The sequence below is a fragment of the Mus caroli genome, unplaced genomic scaffold (assembly GCF_978045245.1).
Source record: "Mus caroli unplaced genomic scaffold, Mus_caroli_1 scaffold_14, whole genome shotgun sequence".
Classification (NCBI taxonomy): Eukaryota; Metazoa; Chordata; class Mammalia; order Rodentia; family Muridae; genus Mus; species Mus caroli.
The window spans coordinates 82728618-82753961 of NW_028227269.1; the positions used below are offsets into that span (position 1 = coordinate 82728618).

At 52.1% G+C, this 25344-nt stretch overlaps 1 protein-coding gene across 2 annotated transcripts in view; it reads right to left on the minus strand.

The window, feature by feature from the left end:
• Mideas (mitotic deacetylase associated SANT domain protein) overlaps window positions 1-25344 on the minus strand; it is a 66836-nt gene that overhangs the window by 32291 nt on the left and 9201 nt on the right. Inside the window, exon 1 of one of the 2 annotated variants that reach the window (XM_029484528.2) lies at window positions 8885-9630. The exons of the other annotated variant lie outside the window; for it this stretch is intronic. The gene's annotated coding sequence lies outside the window, so the exon portion shown is untranslated. Of the gene's footprint in view, window positions 1-8884; window positions 9631-25344 lie in introns of those variants that run through there. 2 annotated transcript variants of the gene reach the window in all.

Sequence of the window (25344 nt, forward strand, 5' to 3'; positions counted from 1 at the left end):
GGGAAAAATGGCCACAGGCCAGTATTTCCACTCTGTCGCCAGTCTACAGAGTATCTTAAATGTACTTCCCAGAGACAGGCACTACCATTTACACCTGAAGCAGGCTCCCGGTGAACCCTGACTCCCAACAATTATCCTTATGAAGCAAACAAGGATGGACCCTGTGCTTTCTACCGAGAGAAACTCAAGACTCTGCTGAGAATGTGGTGGAAGCAGGATCCCAATGCTGCGGGCCTCTAAGGTCCCTCCTCCTTCCACCATCCCACACCTGTGGCTCCCTACAGAGTCAGGATCCCAAGGTTGCTCTTCTTGGGGAACGTTTTCAGCCAGAGTGTGGTGTATCACACTCCTCTCAAGAAATGATCCAAATCTTCTAGCCATAGGTCCCTACTGGGGATGCTGATGAAAGGCGAGCCCAGAGAGTGCATGGGCAGTGGGAGAGAAGCCTGCAGAGGTAGGCTGGAAGCTGCAGGTCAATGGGACCTCAGTCAGGTAAAGGCCTCTTGCCATGTCAAGAAGGCTTCGGCCTCACTCGAGAGCCAATTGGCAAAGCAGAGCTCAGCTGGGAAAGCTAACCAGATGCCAACTAGCACGGGATGTCCGTGTTCACCCAACCTAACTCCTCATTCAGCACAGCGATCCGGAGAAAGAAATTTGTCTTCAGACACAGAGCTGGGGGGGGGGGGGGGCATAGCAGGGATCCAGTATCAAGGACTTCAAGAGCAATGCTTTATGACTTCATTTAAGAAGGCCCCAGTTGGACTGGGATGTGGTGGTGCACACCTTTAATCCCAGCACTGGGGAGGCAGGCAGATCTCTGAAAAAAACAAAAAATAAAAAAGCACCCCCCCCAAGAAAAGAAAAAGAAAAAAAAAGGCCCCAGTTCTTGGCAAGACACCAAGGAAAGCCTGAAGCCAAGGCTAATCTACTACACAAATAGGGCTTTATCCATGGTCCTAAGACCTCCTACTTAATCCTCACCAAGCAGATGTCTTCCTCTACCTCTTTTCCACTAACAAACCTGAAAAGTTCCAAGGGGTCAAAGATCAGAGAAGCAAGACAGCAAGCCCAGGACTGGAGCCAGGACCGCCTGTCTCGACAACTCTTTCTGCAAACTTTCTTCTTGAGTCTCGGGCTTGTGGCTTCTTGTTTGAGTTGGTTGAAACCAATGACAAGACAGTCAGGCAAACATCTCCCTGCATTCTGTGTGACAACCATGCTGATGACCGGGAAGTGTGGCTGGCTGGGAAAGGCCCAACAGGTGAGTAGCTCTCAAGAGGCTCCAGTGACTCCCAGGCCTGGGGAGCCTAGTGAAGAGCTGTGTCTTCCTCCAGTACTAAACCCTCAAGTGGCTTCAGAATAAAGCCTGCCCTCCCCAGATCATTCTATACCCCCTATCCCCTCCCTTGATGTCCCAAAGTCTGGAACCAATCAGTTCTGTGCTTGAGTTCCTACAAGCAGCTACAGCCCTGACTCCCCAGACACTGAGCAACAGATCCAGGTCCAGGCAATCGCATCTCTGCATGGGTTCCACAGCTTCTTCTGAATTTGTAAATGAAAGCTGTTCAGGGCACAGGCTAAAAAAAGGGAGAGGGAGGCTAGTAACCACACACTCCAAGATCTCAGCAGAAATCCCTGTTTCACGGCTGATGGAACCAAAGCCCATGAACCCATGGTCAGTTGCCCCAAGAGCACACAGATGACAACTTGAGCAGAGCTGGAGGCAGGGCTGCCAAGTGGATACTAACACATCTGGCACCTGTCTTAGGCACTGTTCTATCGCTGTGAAGAGACACCATGACCAAAGGCAACTCTTACATGAGAAAGCCATTTACTTGGGGCTGGCTTACAGTTCCAGAGGTTATCATCGTGGAGGGGAGCCTGGCACACTGACAGACACGGTACTGGAGAAGTAGCTGAGTGTGCTAGATCCAGATCCACATGCAGCAGAAAGAAAGAGACTTTGGGCCAGGCTTGGACTTTTAAAACCTCAGTGACACACTTCTTCTAACAAGGCCACACCTCCTAATCCTTCTCAAACAATGCCATTCCCCAGTGAGTAAGCCTGCAAACAGATGAGCCTGGGGGGAGGGGCCTTCTTATTCAAACCACCACAGAGCCCCTTCAGACCTGCCAGTCCTTGACAATTGTCTGGCTCACCTCTTCTGGCTAGTTCTAGAGAGGGACAAGACCCCTCCGGATGCCAGGCTTGGCCGGGAGGACATTGGTGTCTGCTTGTGTAAGGTAAGAATAAGGAATAAAGATAAATGATGGTGTTCTCCAGTCCTCCTGGTGACCAAGAAGGACAAAAACTGGTTGCCAGGGAAGCTGGGTTCTCAGCACGGCTGCCTGGAACCGCTTAAAAGGGCTGCAGGGTAGGTCCAGAAAGCTGCCCATCTTTCTCACCCAGACATCAAGTCAAGCATTGGGCCCTTTCTCAGGCCCTGGTCAAGATGCAGGATCTCTGCCAAATGCTGGCAACATTCCTTGAATTTCTCCTGTCTCGGAGCAGCTGCTGTAGAGCCTTTTCTCCTGTGTTGATTTATTCTTTATTGTTCCTGAAATACACCCAGAGGCCTTTGGCATGCCATGCCAGGCACCCGCAGAACAGTCAGTCTAAGCCCCAAGTACACACTAACCAGGCACTCTGGGCCCCGGGCCAAGCTAACAGGAATGACAGGCCCTAGGGTCAAACCCAGCAGTAGGAAGACCCAAGATCCCACCTAACCGCTAGTCTACGGTCCTCCAGAGCTTTTCTTATGACTGTAGAGGCTAGGGTACATTTGGGAGAGGAGACATCTGGAAGGCTTAAGTCAAGCCTCATCCTAGCATGAGTGAACGTCCCAGCCACACACCCCCAGACCCAAGCTCAAAACTGGGTTCTTTCCTTCCCTCCTCAGCCCTAAATCTCCCCTACCCCATCTTACCGAGTTCCGTGGGTGATGCCCCATTCCCTGACCACATGGAAAACGGTCAGAAGGCTGGCCCTGTGCTCAAACTCTCCTGCTGAGCTAGCCTACGTGAGCCTCAGCTTCCGTATCAATAAGTGAGCACTACAGTATTGAAGCTACTGCGGGATTAGATGGGGTAACGCAGAGTAGAAAAACCTGCACAAAGCGAGTCCTTGGTCCATGTTATTTCCCTCTCTCTTTTGCTGGGCCTGGGAGCAATGAAGGACCCGCCTCTTCCAGCTCCACAGCTGGCTGACAGCAGCTCTGAGCAGCCTGTGCAGAACAATGAGACAAGGAGTCCCAGAAACAGTGTTGGGCTCTGCAGACACACACAGGACATCTGGTCGCCAGACTCAGGAGAGAAAGTTGGCAAGGATTCCAGAGCACATGCAGCACAGACAGGCCTCCTGTAGACTCAACTGTGCCAGCAGAGACCACAGGGACACAGGAGGACAAGAGCCTGTCCCAGAGATCACTGGCCGGACTCTCAGGCCCACCAAGCCCAGCAACCACCCTCGTGGACTCACTCTAAGGAGAGCAGTAAAAAGGGAGGGTGGCATGGCCTGAGGCACTGGAGAACGGTGGCCACAGGAAGTAGGAACAGAACAGGGATGGCAGATGTTGGGACTGCTTTCGAAAGCAAGCAAGTCTGCCCAGAAGCCGGGGCAGGGAATGTCCCACAAGTGGAAGTACCAGCTTGGTTATTTTTGGCACTTCTGCCCAGAACCTGCGAGGAAGAACTGCCACTAGGCACCATGGGAGGGCTGCCTATTCTCAAGCACACAAGCTGCACAGGGGACAGAAGGCACACAGCAGCCATAGCGTCGAGGGGCCTTTACCCTGTTCTTTTCCTCGCTGTCACTGTCAGATCTTGTGTGTGCCCTGTGTAGCATGACCACTTCTGCTTTCGCTTAGATCCAGCTCCCCAACCACACTGTGTGCGCGTACACACACACACACACACACACACACACACACACACAAATAAATAACCATGGAGCCAGCAGGAGACTGAGCCATATCCAGAAGCTTAGACAGTATTCCTCTGGGTTCTTTCTGTACTGCAGGCAGCCCTTCCAACCTCCAAACTCTGAGGGCAGCGACCCTGACGACGGGACACCGGATGAGCATCCCCCGTCGTCTTCCCACCCTCCCAAGGTGAAATGAGAACCGACAACTCAGTCTCTCAGCCTCCCTGTGTGGGAAGGAAGGTGTTTTGCTAGCCCGCCCCAATCTCTTCCAGCTCTGGGATGACTCCCCAAGGCTGGGGAGCCCATGATTATGAACTAATGCCTTGGACCCAGCGAAGTCAGGTGAGGACGCAGGTGCTCGCCCCAGGAGCTGCCCCAGGCTGAGAGGGAGAGTTGGCGGGGAGGAGCTTGAAATCTGGGCCCACCTGCACTGCAGAGTGGCAAATTTAACCGCGGCAGCCCCATCCAGAGCTCTCGTGGCTTTCCCTTCCCACCTGGCAAGGTGTGGCAACTGTGGACTGGACTAGGGCTTCTGCCTACCCGACCTAGGAACAGCTGAAGCCTAAACCCCCTTCCTGCGTTCCTGTGTCGCTGGAGGCCATCTTCCTGGAGGATGTGGACGGCCTCAGGGAATCCCCATCTGGCGGCAAGCCTACAGTACTTCCCTCCCTTCCAGCTTGGGTGAACAGATCTCACCCAGGCTGCTCCCCTCCCCCTCCCTGAGACTTGGAGGGAGCACTGTCAGCCACAAGCTCCGTGTGGCCAGGAGAATGGCAAAGGGAACAGGGAGAACCTTCCCAGGCTGGTCACAGTATGAGGCGCCAATCCAGGAAGAGAAAGAGCAGCAGCTACCAGGGAGGCAATGCACCACTCACTGTCCTGTTCCTCCACAGCAGTCCTTACCAGAACCATAAGCAACAGGCTCTCCCAGGGAGACCGTCCGCACCCAGCAAAGCCTCAGCTCTCTGCTGACTGACACAGGGACGGCTTCTTCCTGTTCAGCATTTCACCTCATCCCTACTTACTTCAGTTGGGACAAGGGACAAAGTGCCCTTTGATGGGACAACTCCCACCCTGGCTCCACCCAAACCTTCATCCAGGTCATACTGTCAGGGTTCAGGTGAGGGAAAAAAAATGGTACTTTTTTTCTAGACTTCAAAACACCTATGCCAGCCCAGATGAGGTTTTCAGCCAGAGGCCTGGGAGGGTAGGGTCCCCAGAGAAGAGAGTCCTAAACCATCCTCTGCAGGGACAGTTCCTTGTACCAGCACGGACCTGGGTAGGCCAAGACCTAAGGCGCTAGAAAATAAGCTTCATTTGAAAAAGCCACAAAAGCAGCCCCAGTCACCGATTCCAGCCACCGCCACCGCAAGCAGGACACCCTTCATTTCCTCTTCCCCAGGAGCAGCAAATGGAAGGCCACCAGGAGCTGGGCTTGTGCCTAGTGAATAGATAGTCAGCGTCTATTGCAAGCCTACTTACTACCAGCCCATCAATTTGCATGCATGATCTTGTTTCACCTTCACAGCAACTGTACCAAGTAACTATTCTCTCCATTTTACAGAGGAGAAAACCGAGGCTCAGGAAATCAAGCGACCCACAAGGCCACACTGCAATTGCAGAAGCAGAGTATCAACCTGGGTGCTCAGGGCTCATTCCCATGCACCCCGCCAGTCAGGCTGCCTTCAGTCACTGCCAGGCGACTGTCCACACACCATCCAGGAATGGCAGCCCAGTGTGGAGGCGGAAGTGGGTGTGGACCAGTTTTGCTTGATGGCTCTGGAATTTGAATTGATGTCCCCACCCCCACCCCACCCCCCGAGACTGTAACAGTTCCCAAGTGTGAGACTGTGAGACCTCATGTAAGTGTACAAGCAGTGGGGGTGGGAGAAGGGTGATCTGGATTCCAGAGAGCCGTCTCCAACACAGACGTTATGCTGTAATGCTTCTGATTCATAAAATGAGCTCACAGTCTCAGTGCCCTGCATGCTGCTTCAAGTGCAAATACTAAGTGGATCCCTGTACTAAGAACTGAGAAGTTCAGCATTCCCAGCCCCAGCCCAAGGTGCAATTTGCCTTTAGCCTTACGGAGCTGTGATGTGCAGAAGCAATCTCCAATGAAAAGCCACCACTGGCTGCATTTCCTGCAATCTGCAGTGAGTCGGGGGAAAAAGTACGCACACACACACACACACACACACACACACACACCTGTCCCCGCACCAGGACACGTACATACACTCAAAGGAAGGGTGCTAACCTGTCCTAGCCAAAGAAAATGGCCGGTTTAGTGGATCTCCAGACTGGCGGTGCTAAAACTCATTCTGATGTCCCTGTGGGGTCGGGATGACAGAGACACAGGCTCCCAAAGGCCAAATGGCAGAGGAGTGTTAAGGAGCAAGCTTTACCAACCAACACCAGGATCCTTGTGGCGGACCGACCCTCTATGAAACTTAACGATGCCGTGGGGTGGTCCCTATAAGAGAGAAATGACTCAAGGACCTGCTTCATGGCAAATCTTTTTTTTTTTTTTCTTTTTGAGACAGAGCCCACCCAGGATGGCCTTGAATTCATGAGCTCAAGTAATCCTCCCACACCTGCCTCCCGAGCATCTGGGACTAACGGGGCGGGCATACCATTAATCTGGGCGAGCACATTTATTTGTTTGTTTATGGGTAGCTCACACGCATTCACCTAACTTATACTAACCCTTGCCAGATGCCAGGCCCTGTGGAAAGAGCCCCAAGCTGACGCTAAAGCAGAGGCTATCCGTGTTTTGTGTAACTCGGTCAGAGTCCTCACAGCAACCCTGTGCTTCCGACGCCATATGTGTATGCAGATAAAGTAGCGGTTCCATGTTCAGAGGGACATGTGAAGCAGGAGTAAAGACATAGCGGGAGTCTTCCAGCTTCCTCCGTCCTCACCCCCATCACCAGCGTCAGCAAGCTTTTCTCTGGCTGACATGATGGTATCAAGGCTAAAGATCCAGGCCCACAGGAGCCTAGCCAGGTGTACTCTCTGTCTTCTGCCTACCCTCGTCTTTATCCAGAGGCCTTTCCCTGGGTTCTGCAGCCGTGGAAGGCCCTCAACTGCATCTAGTTACATGTTGCCTCCCACCCCCCCCCCTTCCATTTAGTAAAAGCAGCAGCCCAGGGTCAAACACCAGGGCTATTTTTAAAAAGCTCATGTTTAAAAGTTAAACTTTCATCCTTGGGGGCACTCCAAGGAACCCTTTCTCCAATGGGGGAGTTGGGGTTCTACCTGGCTGGTGCTTGGAGCTGCCACGGTAGCAGCTGACCAGCTTTCCCAGAGCAAGCTGTAAACCTGGGGGCATTCGCTGGGCTCATCACCCCTCGACCCCTTGGGAGTTACAGACCAGAGAAACCAGCCAGAGGCCAAGCCAATTAGAATGGAGACCGGGCCTGGGCTGTGCAATGAGATAATTTATCACAGTAATTGAATGTTTACACCCTGCAGAGCAGCAGGAAAGAGAGGCCCCATAAGATCTCAACCCAGGGTCTGTCTGTCCCTTTTGGTTCTGGAGTCATCCGACCACGCAGAAAGGATGCATTTTTCTGATGCTATGGGTAGTACAAATATCATACTTTCTTCCTTGGGCGGCTCTGGGTTAAGACTGATGCTTCATCCCCTCAGCTGAGGCACCCAGGTTGGAGTCAGAGATACCATTCCATCTTCACCAAATCCTCTTAGCCCTAAAACTCCAGGGTGAGGATAACCCAGGCCTCCAAGCCAGGCTCCGGGAGATGAAAGAGCCACCTTTCCCCTCCCCAGCCACAGTTGCCACTGGGATCTCCTACACACACGTGCCGCGGTGGCCTCAAAGACCAGTCACTGCACCCCTATCCTGCACAGAGGTCCGAAGTGGGGTGGTAGAAGCAGGAAGTGGCCATTGAAGTCGTAGCCAATAAAGTTTAAGACAAGGCAAGAAACTTCCCCTTTCATCTTTCCAGCCGCTCGGGTTAGAAGATGATTTGGGACACTCAGTGGCCTCCCTTTTGGGTAATAGAAGCCTCCTCCAGATCTCCCTTGGTTCCGAGGCTTGAAAGCCTCAAGTGCCCAAAGTTCCTCAGCTTCTCAAAGTCTTTAGTTTAAGGCCTGGATGGAGGGGCGCAGCCGAGGTCCACATGCCCCCTCATTGTGAGCGTATGGGGCGGGGAATGATTAACTCCATCGAGCCCGCCATATGCAGGGCCCAGACGAACCCGGGCTCTAAAGCTCAGGACAAGCAACATGGAACACAGGACCCGGCCAGGGACGCGAGCCTGCGGGGGCGGGCGAGCCGGATGACAGGTCTGAGGTGCACCAGCAGCTCCCGGCGCACGGGGCGAGGCGGTTCCATCACCGTCCTCCGGCCGGCGCGCGCTCAGCCCTCCAGCTTAGGCCTCTCCAGCACTGGCCCCAGTTCCCTGCCCCCATCCCCCGCCACAGGTCTGTCCCCGCAAAGTCCCCGCGCCGATCCAGCTCCCCGCACGCTGGAAGGAGAAGGTGTGCCCTCTCTTTAAGTTCTCGCGGCTCGCGAGCCTCTCGTCGCGCCTCCCCGGCCGGGCACGCCAGCGGGTCCCTGCGGTCACCACGTTTCTCGCGCGCGCGCAGGAGCAGCAGCCGCGGTCCCCAGCCGCTGGTACCCGGGGCAGAGAGACTAGGGAGGGCTTCCCAGCCGGGGCCGCGCCTGGGTGGGCGGGCCGCGATCGAGCTGCGTGGCTGCACAAACACGACGGGGCTGAGCTGCACACGCAGCTGCGGGCGCTCGGTTGCGGGCCGGGGGGAGGAGGGCTACGGCGGCCCACGCACCCGCTCCTGGCGCCCCGCAGGCCGCAGAAGTTGGCCGCCGGAGGCCCAGCGTGTGCTGAGCTGCAGCCACCGCCTGCACGGTCGCCCGGGGTCCCCTCGCTGGCCGCCCCGCCTGCAGGCCTCGGCCGCCAGCCGAGCAACACCACTTACCCAGCTCCCGCTCGGCCTCCGGCCTCAGCAGTTGCCCCTTCCTTCCGCCGCGGGCCACCGCCTTTGGGTCGCCTCCGAAGAGCCCAGCCGCCTGCACGCACTCCCGGATTTTTTAAAAACAAACAGGCGCCGTCGCTTCCCCCGCGCCGTTCCCGGGGCTTCAGCCAAGCCCGCGCCTCCCGAAGCCTGGAAGTTTGCTGGCAGGGCCCGAGCGGGACGCGCGTGCTGTCACCCGCTGCTCGCAACGCGGCAGCCTCGGCGCGCCCCGCGCCCTTACAGTCCGCCTGGAGAGCGCTCTCCCCTCCCTGCGTGTCACCCCCAGTCCTGCGATGCAGTGTCAGGATTGCACGGCTCTGACTCATCGGTTGAGCTCACAGCTTGAAAAAAAGAGAGAGAGAGAGGGCGAGAGGCAAGAGCGAAGGAGGAGGACTCGCTGGCGTGCTACAAAGGATTGCACAACTCGAGCCTGGGAGCTCCAAGCGCCCAGTGGCTGGCCGGCGCGCGCAGCACGGCGGCGGCGAGCAGGAACCAGCTCTACCACTTCATCAGCACAACTGTCTCGGGGCGGCCTCTCCGCCTGCAGGCTCCGCGCCGCCCACTTCCTGCGACCAAATAAGGCTGGGAGGCGTCTTTAAACCTCGGGGCGGCTGCCCCGGCTGGGGATTTCCAGCAGACCTTACCTCCACTTGCAAGGCTGTGGCCACCCTCCTCCCAACCCCCCAGCCTAGACCTGAGCCCCCATGGCTCTTCTGTAATCAACAGGCCACGCGGCTTGTTCCTTGAACATCAAGGTCAGGAGGAGACAGTGACGAAATGTTTGGAAACCCATCCAGCCTGCCAGGAAAGTGTGTGTGTGTGTGTGTGTGTGTGTGTGTGTGTGTGTGTGTGTGTGTGTTCGCGCGCGCGCGCGCCCCCGCCATGGCGAAGAGGACACAAGGCGCTTTCCTCTACAAAGAAAGCTGTGACTTTGGATGCAGTAAAACATGCATAATCCTCTCTGAGGCAGTTTACTAAGAGCCTTCCCGAGTTAGGATTTCTAGCCGCCAGCCTGCCGGTAGGTTATAGAGAAACCAACCCTGTCTCTATAAAGGACGTACAGGAACATTACTTAGGAGATGAAACGCTCCTGGGTTGAATTCTCACAATCTAGGCCAAAGTTGGGCGACTTTGACTCAAGGTCTTCTCAAACCACCCTGACATAATTTTCAGGCTCTAGCCAGTGATGCCTCTTTTTTGCATTTGGTGCATAGGAAACTAGAATTCTCCCAGAGCTGAGGGAAAGTCAGGTGTGTTTTGCTGTCTGTATGGTGTTGTTTCTTAAGATGAGTCAGAAGGCTTTCCTTTGAAGGAAAAACCACCGAGGAACACACTGAGTTCTGGCAGCCACTTTCCCTGGCGTCCAGTCCTAAGAGTCAGGTGCAGCCCTTCCTCTCATTAGTCGAAGGGCAGCAGACCCATCCTCACCCCTGAGATTGCAGAGCCTGAGTCTTCGCCTCACCTAGGGAGTGGGTGACACAGACAACGGGGGAACCTGCACAGAAACTCGCAAGAACCAAGAGGCATGGCTTTCCCATCCTCACCCACCTCTTTTCTGGCTGCACCTCTGTGCACCTGGAAGGACTCCTCCCCAGAAGACATGGGCTTATTTGTCGTGTTATGACAGGTCAGAGGACTGGCTACAAAACACCAGTGAGTATGCCAGGGGACTAGACCAGATGACCTCTTAACAATCACTTCCACTTTAAGATCCATAATTCTGTGACTGTGAAAAAAAATGGAGGAGCCTGGGAAACCCCTTTCTACAAAGAAAAGTCCAGGCTCCCCAGTTTAGCATCCACTATGACAAGTCTCCAAACACTTCCCCATACAGCGACTAAACAGCTGTGTGAGTGTATTTTAGCACTCATTCAACGGATGGGAGTGCAATTCTGAGACGTTGACTGCCTCACAGAAGGCCACAGGGTAACCTGATATCTCTGTCATCTCTCTTCTCATCCTCCAGTCTGGCAAAGAGTAGGCCGATGACCAGATGAGGGACTCGGGTACACACACAGTGCCTTAAGTACAGGCTGGCCTCTCAGTGCTCCTGGCAGAGGATGGGTATAAAAGCCATTTTGGTTTTTCCATTTGCAGGTTTCTTCCTCCGTGTGACAGTTCGTCCATTGTGAGGAAAGCAGAAGCATCCCACTTGGCCCCCACTATCCACTGCTGCCGTTCATTAAGCCTGCCGTACATACGTACGTACATACGTACGACGACCTTGATGAAGGCTCAGCCCCTGCAGTTAACCAGGGCCAGGCCCTAAAGAAAATACAAACTGGCCCTGGGACATCTCAAAATATGACCTAGTGAGGGGCACAGTCCTAGATGAGCCTGTCACCACAGAGCCAGAGCCCAGCCTCACAGGAACAAATGAGAGCCATTATTACTCTACAGAGAACTGCTCAGCCTGGTCTCAGAGGGCTTCCTCCCTCCCCACACAGGGTGCTGGGCCTGTCCCAGAGCAGCAAGGGGGAGGAGAGGCAGAGGCAAGACTACAAGAAAGAGCAGTCAGTGGCAGGGGTGGGGGTGGGGTGGGGGACACAACAACACGTGGGAGCGGGAGGGGAGAGGGACTCTGCCTACCTTGAGCAGCAGCACACTTCCTCACTCAACAAAGTTTCTAAACTCGGGTCACCTGAGAAAGGAGGAGAAGGCCTGTCCTGACGGTGGTATAAGTCTCCCTCTCAATAAGTAAATGGGGTGGTATGAGGGAAGCCATGGCCTTTCTGGGAAAGCTTTGGGGGTCAGTCTTTCTGCAGGTATGGAGAAGCTGAATCACTGACTTGTGAACGTTTTGGTTTTTGAAGCTCTCCAGTCCCTTCCTACAAGCCTCTGGGACAACCAAGAAGGTGGCCTTTCAGAGCTGGGATCGAGGTGAGCTGAGGGAGTTGGGAGGATTACACATGGAATGCCATTTTTCCCCTACCACCCCACTTCTTCACAAACCACAGGGAAGAGAGGAAGGTGAGGCTAAGAGACACTCTAGTTAGCAAAGCGCCGAGGACCGGACTCCACGCTGAGTCCATCGGAGGCAGAGTGTAGCCTCACAGAGGCTTCCTCCGATGCTGCCATCTTGCTGAGACAGCTTAGACAGCTCGGGATGGCCATCCCCTAGGTCCAACCCGTTACACATTTCAGGGACTGGTGGAGAGAGTGTAGAGCGATGGCGCAACAATTCAGAACACTAGTTGTCCTTGCAGAGGACCCGGTTTCCTTTCCCAGCATCCGCATGGTGGCTCACAACCATCCGTGATTCCAGCTCCAGAAGATCTGACACCCTCTTCTGACCTCCACAGACAGCAGACACATATCTGGTGCACAGACATCCATGCAGGCAAAAACATTCATGCAATTAAATAATCTTTAAAAACTCTTCCAAAGATGAATTGTATGGTGCATGAGTAAATCACAGTAGATTTTATGAAGACTGGCAAGAGGCTTCCCAGAAGCCAGGGGCTTACTGCCCATCCTCCTCCACTACTGTCACTGTGCACTACAGGGTAGCGTTATAGGGCTGGGATGTTGCTCAGTGCATGAGACCTTGCATGTGGTTGCTAGGGGAGGAAGAGAGGGATACGCGGAGAAGGAGACAGTAATAGCAGACACTCTAATCCCAGAATTCACGAGGCCAAGGCAGGAAAATCAAGTTTGGAGATATATTGGGCTACATACTAATACTATTTAGTGTGAGTGTATGTGAGAAAGAGAGAGAGAGAGTTAGTTTTCTTCTCTCTAGTCCCCAAGTTTGCATGCCTGCTCTTTCTCCATCCCTTCCCTTACTCAGTATGGATGAAGTGTTAACATTCACTGGGCGAACAAACACTATTGAGGGCTCCTTATGTCCACAATGCCAGGTTCCCTATGTCCCACTGTTATCTCCCTTTGCAAAATAAAGATGCTATCTTTAGGACCTCCTTGCCTAGAGTTAGACGAGTAGAGAAAGTTGTGGAAAAGATAGGAAACCAGGACTGAATCTGGATTCTGTCTGAAATAAACGAAGGTGCTGCGCAACCTTGGGACCGTTGTCAAGCGCCCCTCGGTTGGTTTTCCTGGGTTGGTTTGGTTTGGTTTGGTCTTTTTGCCTATAACAAATCCACCATATTTGGTTTTTATGGGTTTACAACTGTTATTTCTCTGCATTTATTCCACCCCACTTCTCCCTTTCAAGAACTTAATTCCAGGAAAGATCCTTACACACACTCCCACCCAAAAAAGGCCCCAGGATGAGCCTCTGCGGGGCTCTGCCAGAGAGACTACCTCCAACATCAATTTGATGTCTTATCTGGGGGGGGGGGCGTCCTTCCAAGGCTGCCCCCACTCCATGCCTTTTGTATCCTTTCCACCATGCTATGGTCTTGAGTTGATTAAGGTCACCCCTCTGATGGCTGTGTCTTCTCCCTCGGCCTTACCAGGTCCTTCCTGACAGAGTGGAGAGCTTAAAACCACCAAGTCGCGAAGTTAAGCTGAGAGGCTCCTGCATCCAATCTCTCTTACCCCTGACAAGCAGGGACCCTCCTCTTTGCTTCAGTTACTTCACCTGTTCCAGGGAATGCCTGCCACCCCAGCCCCCAGCTGTCTGCATCCCTGGGTACTTCCCTCCCTCCCGCCCCTCCTCTACAGGCCTAGCCAGGTTCCTAGTGCCTTTGTGGGGACTGAAAGGGAGTGTCTATAGATGTCCCCAGTTGCTCCTGTCACTCTGAGAGAGAGACATCTGGCTGGCCGCAGGGAGAAGAACAAAACAGGTGTGGCTGCCAGGGAGGGCTGACCAGCAGGGCCAAGGGACAGAGACACCCTTTCTTTAAGAGACAAGAACTGCCAACTTTCTGGGTGGCTCACTTTAGCATAGTCCCCAGGCCACTGTAGAACCAGCCCTGGAGAAACGCCTGCCGGCGGTGGCTAGAACTCAATCTCCCTACATCATCTCAGTGAGCCAAGAAGAAAGGGATCCCCAGAGATCCAAAGTGTGCAATGGAGCAAGCTTTAAAATAAAAACTAATATTGATAAGTCATGGGCTGAAATCCAAAATTCAGTGCTCAGGTCTAATTCCAAATCCTGCCTTACACTAGCCTTATTTGAGAAGGTTAAACATACTATTTGCTCCTCTGCAAAGTAAAGAAGAGAGAGTTTTAAATGGCTGGCCCACACCAGGTCCTTGCTTTGAAGTGACTGTCCTCTCCTCCCCTCCTAACCAGTCTCTTTGCTTCTGGCCGTACACGCTGTACGATCCACGAACCGTTATAGAGTGCTGAGTCCTTGGTAGTTTCTATCACCTACTGCAGAAAGCTGGCACCATGAACCAGACTGGTTAGCACACTCACTTTCCTGGGACCATCCAACATCCCAGCCTGTCCCCACCCAACACAGACAGACAACCTGAGGTTCCCCAAGATGTCTCCACCTCGATCCTGCTTCCCCTCTTCTCCTCAGCTGCAGGTCATGCATGCGCAGGTCTCCCAGCAGGCTACGCTTTCTAGCACGTCCAGGATGCCTTCTTTCACTCCTCCAAGCCAGAGAAGCTCATGCAGACACAGGGTTAGAGTTCTCTCTCCCGGGATTGTCTCACCAGGCTGGCAACTGCATTGCTGGCTAAAAGGTCACTGCTGCCCCCCACCAGAGGAGCCTCTGGTGGGACTGACTAGGGTGTAGCTGTCTGTGTTGCAGGGCTGCCTGTGGGCTGCAACTGCAGCATCTAGCCCTTGCTTAACTGTCATTTCCCTCTCTCCTTGGAAGAGCGCTGGCACCCAAACCCCTTCTCAGTCTCCACTCCTACACTGGTCCTTGAGTTATCTTTATTCCATCATCGTCCTACCGTTTTGCTGACCTTCCCTGGGTCAGAGCATCGTGGGCCAGATCAGAGCTCCTCCAAGGCACAGCTTAGACCTTGGTAACCCTGATACCTACACAGTACCTGCGCTTGGTGCATACGAGTGAATACTTTTGGTGAGAACTACAATAAAACCATATATAAAAAATAAATAAATCGTAACTTAATGGCTACTTTCACCACTCTTCTATCTTAGCACCTCTGAAATCAAGATGTTTGTGACCACAGATTCCATTGTGTTCGTTTGTTACTGTTTGGTTTGGTTGGGTTTTGGATTTTGATTTCTATGAGTAAGAGAGGGTCTTACTATGTTGCCCGGACTGGCTTCAAACTCCTGGGTTCAATCCATCCTCTTAATTCACCTTCAATACTGAGCCTATAGATCTGTATGTATGATTTAATTACCAGACTTTTTTCCTTTTAAATTTTTTATTTTAGTCTGGTGGTGGCGGTGCCTGCCTTTGATCCCTGCACTCAGGAGGAAGAGGCAGGAGCACCTCTGTGAGTGGAGACCAGACTACAGATTGAGTTCCAGGATAGCTAGGGCTACATACAGAAACCCTGTCTCAGGAAACCAAATAAATAAAACACACACGCACGCACACACACACACACACGTATGTCCGTGTGAATACAGATGCTCGCAGAGTCCAGAAAGGGGCAGGGGACCTTCTGACTCTGGAGTTACAGGTGGTGCGAGTCAGCCCATGTGGGTGTTAGGAACCCAGCTCAGGTCCTCTTCGAGAGCAGTATCTACTTAACTGTGAGCCAAATCTCCAGCTCCATTTTTTTCTTCTTAGTGTGACATAAAATGACTTTTTAGCATCAGTGGTTCCTTAAGTTCAATGGTGTATGATATTATTATTACTGACATGTAGTCTTCTGGATCCTAGACCTTACTCCATGAAGTCCAGTTTGTTACGAGGCCTCATAATTAAGCTTGGTAGCTGTTAGGCATTCAAGTTCTCGCAAAGTAACCTACAGTTTTCCAGGGAAATGAAAGGCTCCAGTGTCCATGAGATGTGGTGCCCATAGGGTGCAAGTCCATAGGATGTGGTATAGGTTCTGGACTGAGAAAGGTAAGCAAATTAGCTTGATTCTCAGTTTTCTGGATGACCTACAAAGGACCTACTCAACACACCTATCTAGGGCCTGCCTGACAACCAGCACCCTGGGAGGAAGCCAGTACCCCCATTTTATAGAAAAGGAAGCTGAGGGTAGAAATGGTGAAGTCACTCTCCCAAGGTCATACAGGTGATTTGACCTTGACATACATCTGGTTTCCCAAATAAGGCAGCTGAGTAGATTGGGGGAATGAGCCTGGTAACCCTTCTCTCTCACAGGGCTATTTTGCCCATATATTATGTTTTATTTTTAACAGACCTCATTGCCAAGTTTTTGTTTTTGTAATCAGGAGATTTAGGAATAGGAGAAATGACTTAGCAGCTAAAAGCCGTGACTACTCTTCCATAGGACCTGGGTTCAATTCCCACCACTTCTAGATCTGACACCCTCACCTGGCCTCCTTGGGCACTTCACACAAACAGTACACAGAGGCAGACATGCAGGCAACATACAGGCAAGTCATACGCATAAAATTAAAACAACTAAGTCTCAAGACATTTTTTTCTTTAATAAACGAGATTTAAACTGAAAGTTAGGGTTTCATGGAAAAAAAAAAAAAAACTGAAGCCAGGGACTGACGCAAGTCTTTAATCCCAGCACTTGGGAGGCAGAGGCAGGAGGATCTCTGAGTTGGAGACCAGCTTGGTCTATGGAGTGAGTTCCAAGACAGCCAGGGCTACACAGAGAAACCCTGTCTCAAAAAAGAAAACCAAATAAGCCATCAGTTGGCACACTCACTACATCCAAGTTTCCTTGGAGAAGAAACTGAGAGGTGCGTGGCAGAGCCACTTGGCTACTACACACGCTGATCTGCTGTTGTTCCTCATCCTTCCCAGGTCATGGGTTTCCGTCACTCCTCATCCCACTTGTGCCAACCTGTCACCTCATTCTCCCAGTTCCCCATAACCTTCAGAGCAGAAGCACCCCAGGGCCCTCTCCAGCTCTAGAGCCTCTCTGGCCAGCCACCCTCCAAGGAGATCACCTCTGACCTTCTATAGAAGCTCCCAGACAAGCCCCTGCCCTTCGTTCAGCCTCTATCCCAGGGCTCCCCCAGGCCCTGCCACTTGTACCCTAGCAATCAAAAGACTGAAAACCCGAGTCACTAGGGTGGTCAGCCCCTCAGGTGTGAGGGTGAATCAGACCCCACCCAGGCAGGAAAGGAGGAGGGCCGTCTGCAGTTGAAGGAGATGAGCAGGATTTGACGCAGGCGGAAACACAGACAGCAGGTCATTGGGAGGAAAACTGTAGTCTCAGCAGCGATTTTAGGATATGCAAATCAGAACGCCATTAAGGCCCCATTACAGCTGAGTCAACGTGAAAATAAATAAATAAGACAAGAAAGCTGCTGTCAGGAGGGCTTTGGGGAGACAGCTGTTAACACACTGCAATCAGCTTAACTCTTCCCAGAATGTGAGCTGACTTTGTCTTGCAAGAGTCTAACACTCTGACCAGGTAATTCCGATCAATAGACCAGTGCCCGTGAAAACAATCGGACGCTCACAGCAACTGTGTACGGAGCCGAGGAACAGAAATCTACTTTGCTTCAGGTATAACACAGCAACAGGCTGCAATGTGAATGGTCTCAGCACACCGACCAATCTGATGAAATCACACGAAGTGTCAAAATTAGCCCAAAGAAATGTGTAGAGGCTGCTTTGCAAACAGACACCCACAGGAGCAGCAGACACAATCAGGTGAGAAGTCTGAACCGTGCAAACTGTGGCTGGGTAATGTTTGTCCTGTCAGGCTTAGGAGATCGGTTTCAATGACAAAGATTGCTGTGCTCCCAAACAAGATCAGGAGCCAGCCCAGGTCAAGGTCCCAGAGGGGCAAAATGGCTCAAGCCCCAGGTATCCAGATGAGGACAAGAAATGCAAACAGGTAGGGGAGGGGGAAGGGTTGGGGCTGAAGGACCCCAGAACTTTCCTTATCAGGACAACTTTGAAAGACACCTCTCACAGAAAGAATGAAGTTACCCAAATAAACCCACGCCATTTAACCCCACACAGTCTCTTACTGCTGCAGGGCGTGCTCTCGATTTTACTAATGCCTCACATTGGCAGCTTCTGGGGCGATACCAAGGCTCTCTGTGGGCTAGCCTAGGAACCCAGAAACCATTTATAGCATTGTTTCTATGGAAATGTGTTTCAAGCTTCAAAAGAACCAAGCAGCTGACGACCATGGGGCAAACACGTGATCTCTAAATTAGGGAACTGAGATGGGCGGGTCCTGAGCTCAGGAAGACGACCTGCTACTTAGATTCTGCAGCAAATTAATTTTCAGCCACCAGCAGTGATCAGAACTAAGCCAACTGTGAGCAACGGGTGAAGATGGAGCCAGAGTACCTATGAGTGGCCACCATGTGCCAAGGAAATGTGACAGCCTGCCCTCCACCGCCACCCCGACTCTAATCATGTGAATGAGCACTGCTTGTCCTGGAAGACATGAAACTATCCTGAATATCCCTCACAAGCATCCAGGCAGGTCCCCAACCCACGTTCTTTTCCCAATTCCTCTTGGACCTTGGCAAACCTCCAGCCAGGAGGCCCTATTTCAGTGTGGCCACAGACCAAAAGAACTCCAGATCTTTGACCGTTCTGGAATTTGGTTTTAGCTCACATATGCCTTCGATAACGGAGTCCCAGATATGCCTGGACATATCCAAGCTGATCTCCAAGGGCCGTCTCTGGTGGCCCTTGTTCTAGCAAGCTCCAACCTGCCCGCTCAAGACACACCCAGAGCTCTGTAGCTCCTCTCACCCCCAAGACTCCAAACCCTGTCAGTGAATCCCCATTTCCTGCTGAAGTCACAACCCTGAACTGATCACAGGGAAAAGGCAAAGGAAGGGTCTCCAAACTGAAGGAATGTGTGTCAAAAAAGTTCCCCACTTTGAAGAAAAGGCTGCACAAAGGGGGTTAATATGAGGGTGACGGGGCCATTTGCCGGGCACACCCATTTCAAAAATGCCCCAATATGACAGAAAAAAAAGTTGGCTCTCAGCAGGAGCACAGCACCAAGTTGCAAGCTGAGGGCAATATGGGCACTCAGACACTCTCTTTGATAAGCCAAAGTGGACTGGTTGAAGGAGGAGTTTCATAAGGCCAGCATTTAAAAACAACTCTAAGTTTAATACTGAAATATGTCCTACAATGGACACACCCGAGACACTACCTCACCAGGGCCCCACCTGGCTGACGCTGAGCTGTGGAGGTCAGCTTACAAAGCACACCCTGCTACCTGTTAGGAACTGCAGAAGAGAGAGCTGGCTCTCGCCATCTGTGGCTAGGACTTGCAAGTGAGTGGGTGGTTCTGGGCCTCAAGGGCCACATGCTCATCCTGCTGGCAGGTTCCCTAGAAACTCAGGTGTGAGCAACCTCCTGGGTCTCTGAACCGCCTGGGGTTTCACCAACCAGCGTCAGGAGGCAGGGTCCTAATGCTGTTAACATTGAAGTTACAGTGTGCCGGTCAGGACAATCTCAAGTCCCCAGCCCCGGCAGGCAGCAGCAGTAGTAGCTGATAAGCCCTGAGCAGGCGGTAACAGATGGAAGGCTTAGAGTCCCTCCCTGGCCTTCTCACCCATTTCCAAAGTCTTTGATGTTGGGGCCTAATCTTTTGAAAGTATAGATAGTACACATCAAATATACAAATATTCTGAGCGTGGCCTCTTCACCTGAGTCCAGCGATGGCATTACGTCAGCTTATACTCGGACCAAGCATTGGAGATGTTATTCATTTACTAGGACACGCAGAGGCAGTTTTATGTTTTACTTAGTGGCATTAAAATTCATCAACATTTTCCCATGAATTAGCAGCACCTTCATATTAATGCAGTACAACACTGCCCGGAATCCAGGTATCATAAATTATGTAGCCTCGTGGAACCCCGAGGCAGTTAACAGTTTTCCTGCTATTTTAAACAACACTGCCACAAATACTTTTGTGCTTATAGTTCTTTATTCCTTTTTAGAACCACTGCCTTAGAATTTAATTCCCAAGAGGAGCTCTAATAGGTGAAAGGCAATTAGCATTTTCTTACAGCTTCAAGCTTGGCATTTAAAAATATAGACTGTTCCCTGTTTTCCAGAGCGCTTCTGACAATACCTCTCAAACCCAGCAATCAGGGCACGCACCACCACCACAGCCCTCGCCTCTGCTGCCTTTGTACGTATCAGAGCTCTGTACATGGCTATCTCCTCCCACCCGTGCGCATCTGTGGGGTGAGGTGCGGTGTGATGGTTTGCTACGTGTGGTCTGTGTATGTATGTGCACACAGCCAGTACATCCCAGCGATCTTCTGGCCTCCACCCCCATGCCCAGGCCTGGGGTTATAGGTAATGTTGCCATGCCCAGTATTTTATGTAAGAATCCAAACTCAGCTAATGCTTGTGCAACAAATGCTCTTACCCACTGAGCCATCTCTCCAGCAAAATGCATGGTTTTCCAGGGCTGGAGAGAAAGCGCAGCAGTTAAAAGAGTGCTGGTTGCTCTTCCAGAGGACCCTGGTTCAATTCCCAGCACCTACATGGCAGCTCACAACAGTCTGTAACTCTAGTTCCAGAGGATCCGACACCCTCACATGACATACATGCAGGCAAAACACCAATGCACACTTAAAAGAGAAAGAGAATTATTTTTAAAAATGCCTGCTCTTCAGTTCCTCTGTGGGTGGGGTACCTGGCGTAATGTCCTATGACTGAATGCCCTATGATGTTGGAGGCGGCGTGAACAATTTGTTGAAGAAGAATGACAAAAAGACAGTTGGAGGACTGGACCATAGAGGACTGGGTGGAAAGAGAGAAGAGCGGGTCCCACAGAGATAAAGGCTAAAGCAATGTCCACACACTGGCCATCATAAATAAGCTGAAACCTCTCTAGACATCAGCTCACACATCTGCCGTCCGGGCTCCCCCGATCTGTTCCGCCGAGAACAAAGATGGGCTCCTAAAGGAGTCAGAAACACCGGTACTTCCAGGTTCTGGAAATGTATCTAGGAACAGCGTAAGCCATGCAAACCAGCACTGATCTAACAGGCAAACAGCTCAGTTCTGCCCAAGGGTGCCTCAGCTTTGAGCTCATCAACCATAGTGAGGAAGATGTTTCCCACAGTGCTCTCCAAGTGCATGCAGACCCAAGACACCCATTTGGCGAAGGAATGCTTCCACAGACCTCTGGTTCCAACCACGAGGCACCATGAAGGCCTTGGCAGGTTGGCAGTATCTCCAAACGAGGAGCCCGTCGTGTGTTCCAAACCCTTTTATAGACACACAAAGGTCCCCAAGTTTCTGCTCTGGAGCTCATGCTACACCCCAAAGTCACTGTCAGGAAGGCAAGTTTCTCCCCACCCTCTAACAGGAAGAGCGACCAGACTGAACGGGGCCTTCATCTGACTCGTTCTCCCTCATTCCCTCTCTGCAGAGCAGGAGTCTGTGCTGTGCAGGAGAACTGGGAGGCCCCTGAATCGAGCCAGGATTCCCACTTCCTCGGGTATAAAGGTAAGACTACGACCTTTAAGCAAGTTCCTCGCCACAGACACATGGTCAGAATGGCTCATCTGAGTCCTTCTCACAGTGCGCAAGGCCAGTAGCTGGGATCTGTATGCAGTAACTCCCTTTCTGCCTCACCAGGGTCTGGGAAGCCTCAAAGAAAACCATAGAGTAGCAAGGGGTCATTTGTAGCAGCAGAGGCTAAAGGAGACTGAGGGGGATTGGGGCTGTCCTTCAGACAAACAGTTCTGCGTGCATGTGTAACCACCTGAACACCAGCCCCCACTGGGCCCATATCCCCTCAGGCTATCTATCCTTAGTATCCTCCCTGTGGAACCCCTACTGTGTGCCAGGCACCACTCCAGGTCAGTGAGACTCCAGGCATACCTGCATCTGACTCCCCGCATCTCAGTTAGAAATTGATTCCAGAACCTCAAAGGCAGCGTAGCTCGAAAGGGGCAGTGTGGAAGCTGGCTCTGTGGACCTCTGCCAAGAGGGGAAAGGGCGGGGAGGGCATGCCACACGGAGGGAACAATGAGCAGATACAGAGAGGAGTGAAAGCAGACAGAGGCAGTTGAGGACCCAGCTCCCACAGGAAGAACTAAGCTAAGGCCACAGGGCTTCGTGCAAAAGGAGGTGGGTTGGGACTTAGAGCCAGGGCCTCGGTGCCGTTCTGAGGAAGGTGGGGTTTCTCCTGCAGGATGTGGGCAGCTCTAAGGGTTGTGCAGAAGGGTGACAAGACCAGAGCTGTATTTTAATAGAATAACTTGGTTCCCTTGAGACTTCATTTCCGCCTTACTGCTGCCCTAAACACAATGTATTTCATCTCGAGATGCATACGCCACTCCAGTGTAAATTAGCTCAGAGTCAATATGGCGAGGGGTACAGCCTTTTCCCCACCGGCCTGGCAAGCCTGACCCGACACGGGTCCCTAAGCTTCAACATCAGGAGAGAAAAAATAAAATCCTCAACTCCTACTGATGGTCGGTCGCCACAGCTAAGGCACTGGTGAGTTCAAAATTGCATTTTTTTTCTTTTTTCTTTTTACAGAAATTAGTTCATTTATCTAAGGCTATTGGAACCAAAGGGTCAAGGAACCCTTGCTTCAGAGAGACGGTGTGAGGACAGGGAGGGGGCTGGAACTCCCAATAACTTTTGGGAAATTGAGCAAGGATGTTAACAGGCGATGCTGACAGTCCCAGGCAGACAACACCCCAGCTACTATCTCAGGGGGAAAAGGCTGGGTAGAACATCTTAACCTAGATTGACATCTTCAGAACTGGAGGGGTGCCCACGACAAGAGTACCTGAGGCCTCAACTGTTTCACAACCCAAACCAGAGGCCAAACACTAACCCCTGGTCTGAAAGGCAAGATGGTGCCCTCACAAATACCTCATGATCCTGAGAGTCTCCTGCAGCCTTGGAAAAGGAACAAAATCCCAGTCTTCACTGTTACCTAGGGAGCAAGTGCCCATGCCTTCGTGTGTGTTCCCGTGGGGCAGCACGGAAGTTTTCCACATGGAATCAAAAGTGCCGATCTGCCCACGTGCTAGAATGCTCGTCCTTCCCGGCTGGAATGACTCCAACTTTGGAGAAGGAGCCCAACTGCCAGCAAGACGCACAGCTCTCCAGAACATACAAGAATCCTAGAGCTCAGCTGAAGGTGAAAGATTTGGAAAGATGTCCAAAAAGATTATATGATCAAGAAGAGATGGATGTGTTAATGGCCCAAGAGCATCCCTCCCATTCGGTCTCATTCTCTCCCACCTCCAGTAATTCTGATTACACCAATCAAAGTGCTGGAATGGATTCTAGGGTAGGGGGGCCCTTCCACTTAGCATGTGTACCCCACCCTCAGCTTCAAACAGGGTTCCACGAGCCACGGAAGAAGCTGCAGGCTGTAGAGCTCAGCTCCCAGGGATCAGCAGCGAGCACACAGACAGAGAAGGGAAGCTGAGCTGACCGCTGACCGGATGGCTCTGCCTGGAACACGTCTCCTCCTGTGGGTCAGGACCCCTAGAGAGTTACATCTCAGATAGCTACAATACAACTGTAACAGTAGCAACATTAGAAGCAGCATTGAAACAGTTTTATGGTTGGGGGGTTGGGTCACCACAGCCCGAGTCACAGCATGAGGAAGGGTGAGAGCAAGGCTCAGAGCATGAGTAGTGGTACCCAAAGGCAGGGGACGTTCAGAATTCATTCTGGAGGGGTGGGGCCATCCAGGCCTGGACTCAGCAATAATCAGAAGCCAGTGTTTTCATCACCTTGGCTCGGATTCTGGCTATCCAGCTTCCCACCAGTCCTGATTGATTTCTGAACCTTCCTCCGGGACATTCCGTGTGATTCCTAATATCCTTCTGGTAAAATTCTTTTCAGTTCAGCTAAAGTCACCTTCTAGACGCAGACCTACGAGCTGCATTCACCCTGTGAATCTCCCATCTACCCCTGTGGAAACAGCACTTTGCTCAAGCCAAGGGGTTTCAACTGGGGCTGTGGCTCAGTGATAGACTGTTTGCCTACCATGCGTACGGGGGCAGGGAGGAGAGGTGAAGGGTTGTCTCTCTCTTTCCGTCTGTGGAGAATCTAATTCCAACACCTATAACTATCCCAAAGGATCACAGCCACCTGAGAACCGTGATGTGGCAAGTGCTGTAAAGGCTACAACCCTGGCGCTTACACTGAGCAGGCGCCTTGCATTAAATGTATATATGTCAAAAATAAAAAGCAATCCCTGCTGCCCTGGACCTGCTCAGGGAATGGTGAACTTGGGCTGAGGAAACCTAAGTTGGAGACCTTGCAGGAAGCCATATCCCAGGAGATGCCGCCGCCACCACCACCACCATCCCCTCCACAGCAAAACTTCCACAACTTAATTCCTTTACCAATATGTCTTTCCAGTGCTCTGTCCTGATTCCCCTCGGATCAGTGGTGGATCTACCTTAACGAAATCTAAGAAAGTCTAATGGAGAACTCTCATAAAGTACAACGCAGCATTATTTTGTGCACGAAATCGCAGTCCCTGTTCTCACCATACAAGCACGCTTTCTCCTCCTCTCGGGCTTTCCTGTCAGTCTGTGTTCTTCCTCTCTCATCTCGGTGCCTTCTCAGTCTCTGCTGTTAACTCTCTTCAGCCACAGCCCTTAGCCAGTGATCTCCCCACTTCCTCCTCACATGAAGTCATTTTCTCTGTGAGCTCCCACAGCTTTCTATGTACTGGTGATCCCCCCCCAAAAAAATCTGCCCCAGAATGGCCTGCAGACCAAAGAAGCCAGAGAGACGATCAGGCTTGGGGTGGCAGCCATCCTTCTTGCTTAAACAGAGTGTCTTTGGAGTAGCCTCGTGAAAATCGGGTGGGCTACTGAGCTGGACGGGCCAAACCCCACAAACAGTACTTTGGGGCTTTCCTGCTGCAGACCGATTTGCCCACAGAACATCTCTCTCAGATGTCCCAGAGGTTCCAACCCAGTATGGCTGAACTCAGACTCAATCTTCCCCTAAAACCTGCTCTTGCATCCATGCCTTGAGCAGAAATCTGAGCTCACCTTTTAACTGCTTTGCACTGAACACTCAGTGGGTCCATCACGCCACGTCCTGACGTCTCCTTAACCAGCTTCTCTCTTTCTCCCTCTTTCAAGGACAGTAACACCGTCTCACTCTGGCCCTTTGGGTCCCTCTTCCTCAAGCTCCAATTAATCTCTGTGCTGCAGTTTGAGTTTTGGAAAGGAAACACCCGTTCCCCACTCCCCTATACGCGCGAGCACACACACACACACCTATCTAATGCTCGCTGCTCCCCACTGTCTCCGGAGTGGTCCAGACCTCTTTGCTGGCACATCCAGCAAGCTGGCCTGTGCAAGCTCACGGAGTCTCTCTCTGCAGCTTGCAATTCACTCCAAAGCCGATCTGTTGTACCTCCAGGCCTGGCTGAGCCGTTCCCTGTCCCTACACCGCCTTGGCTCCCTTTGCCACCTGGCGGATGCCT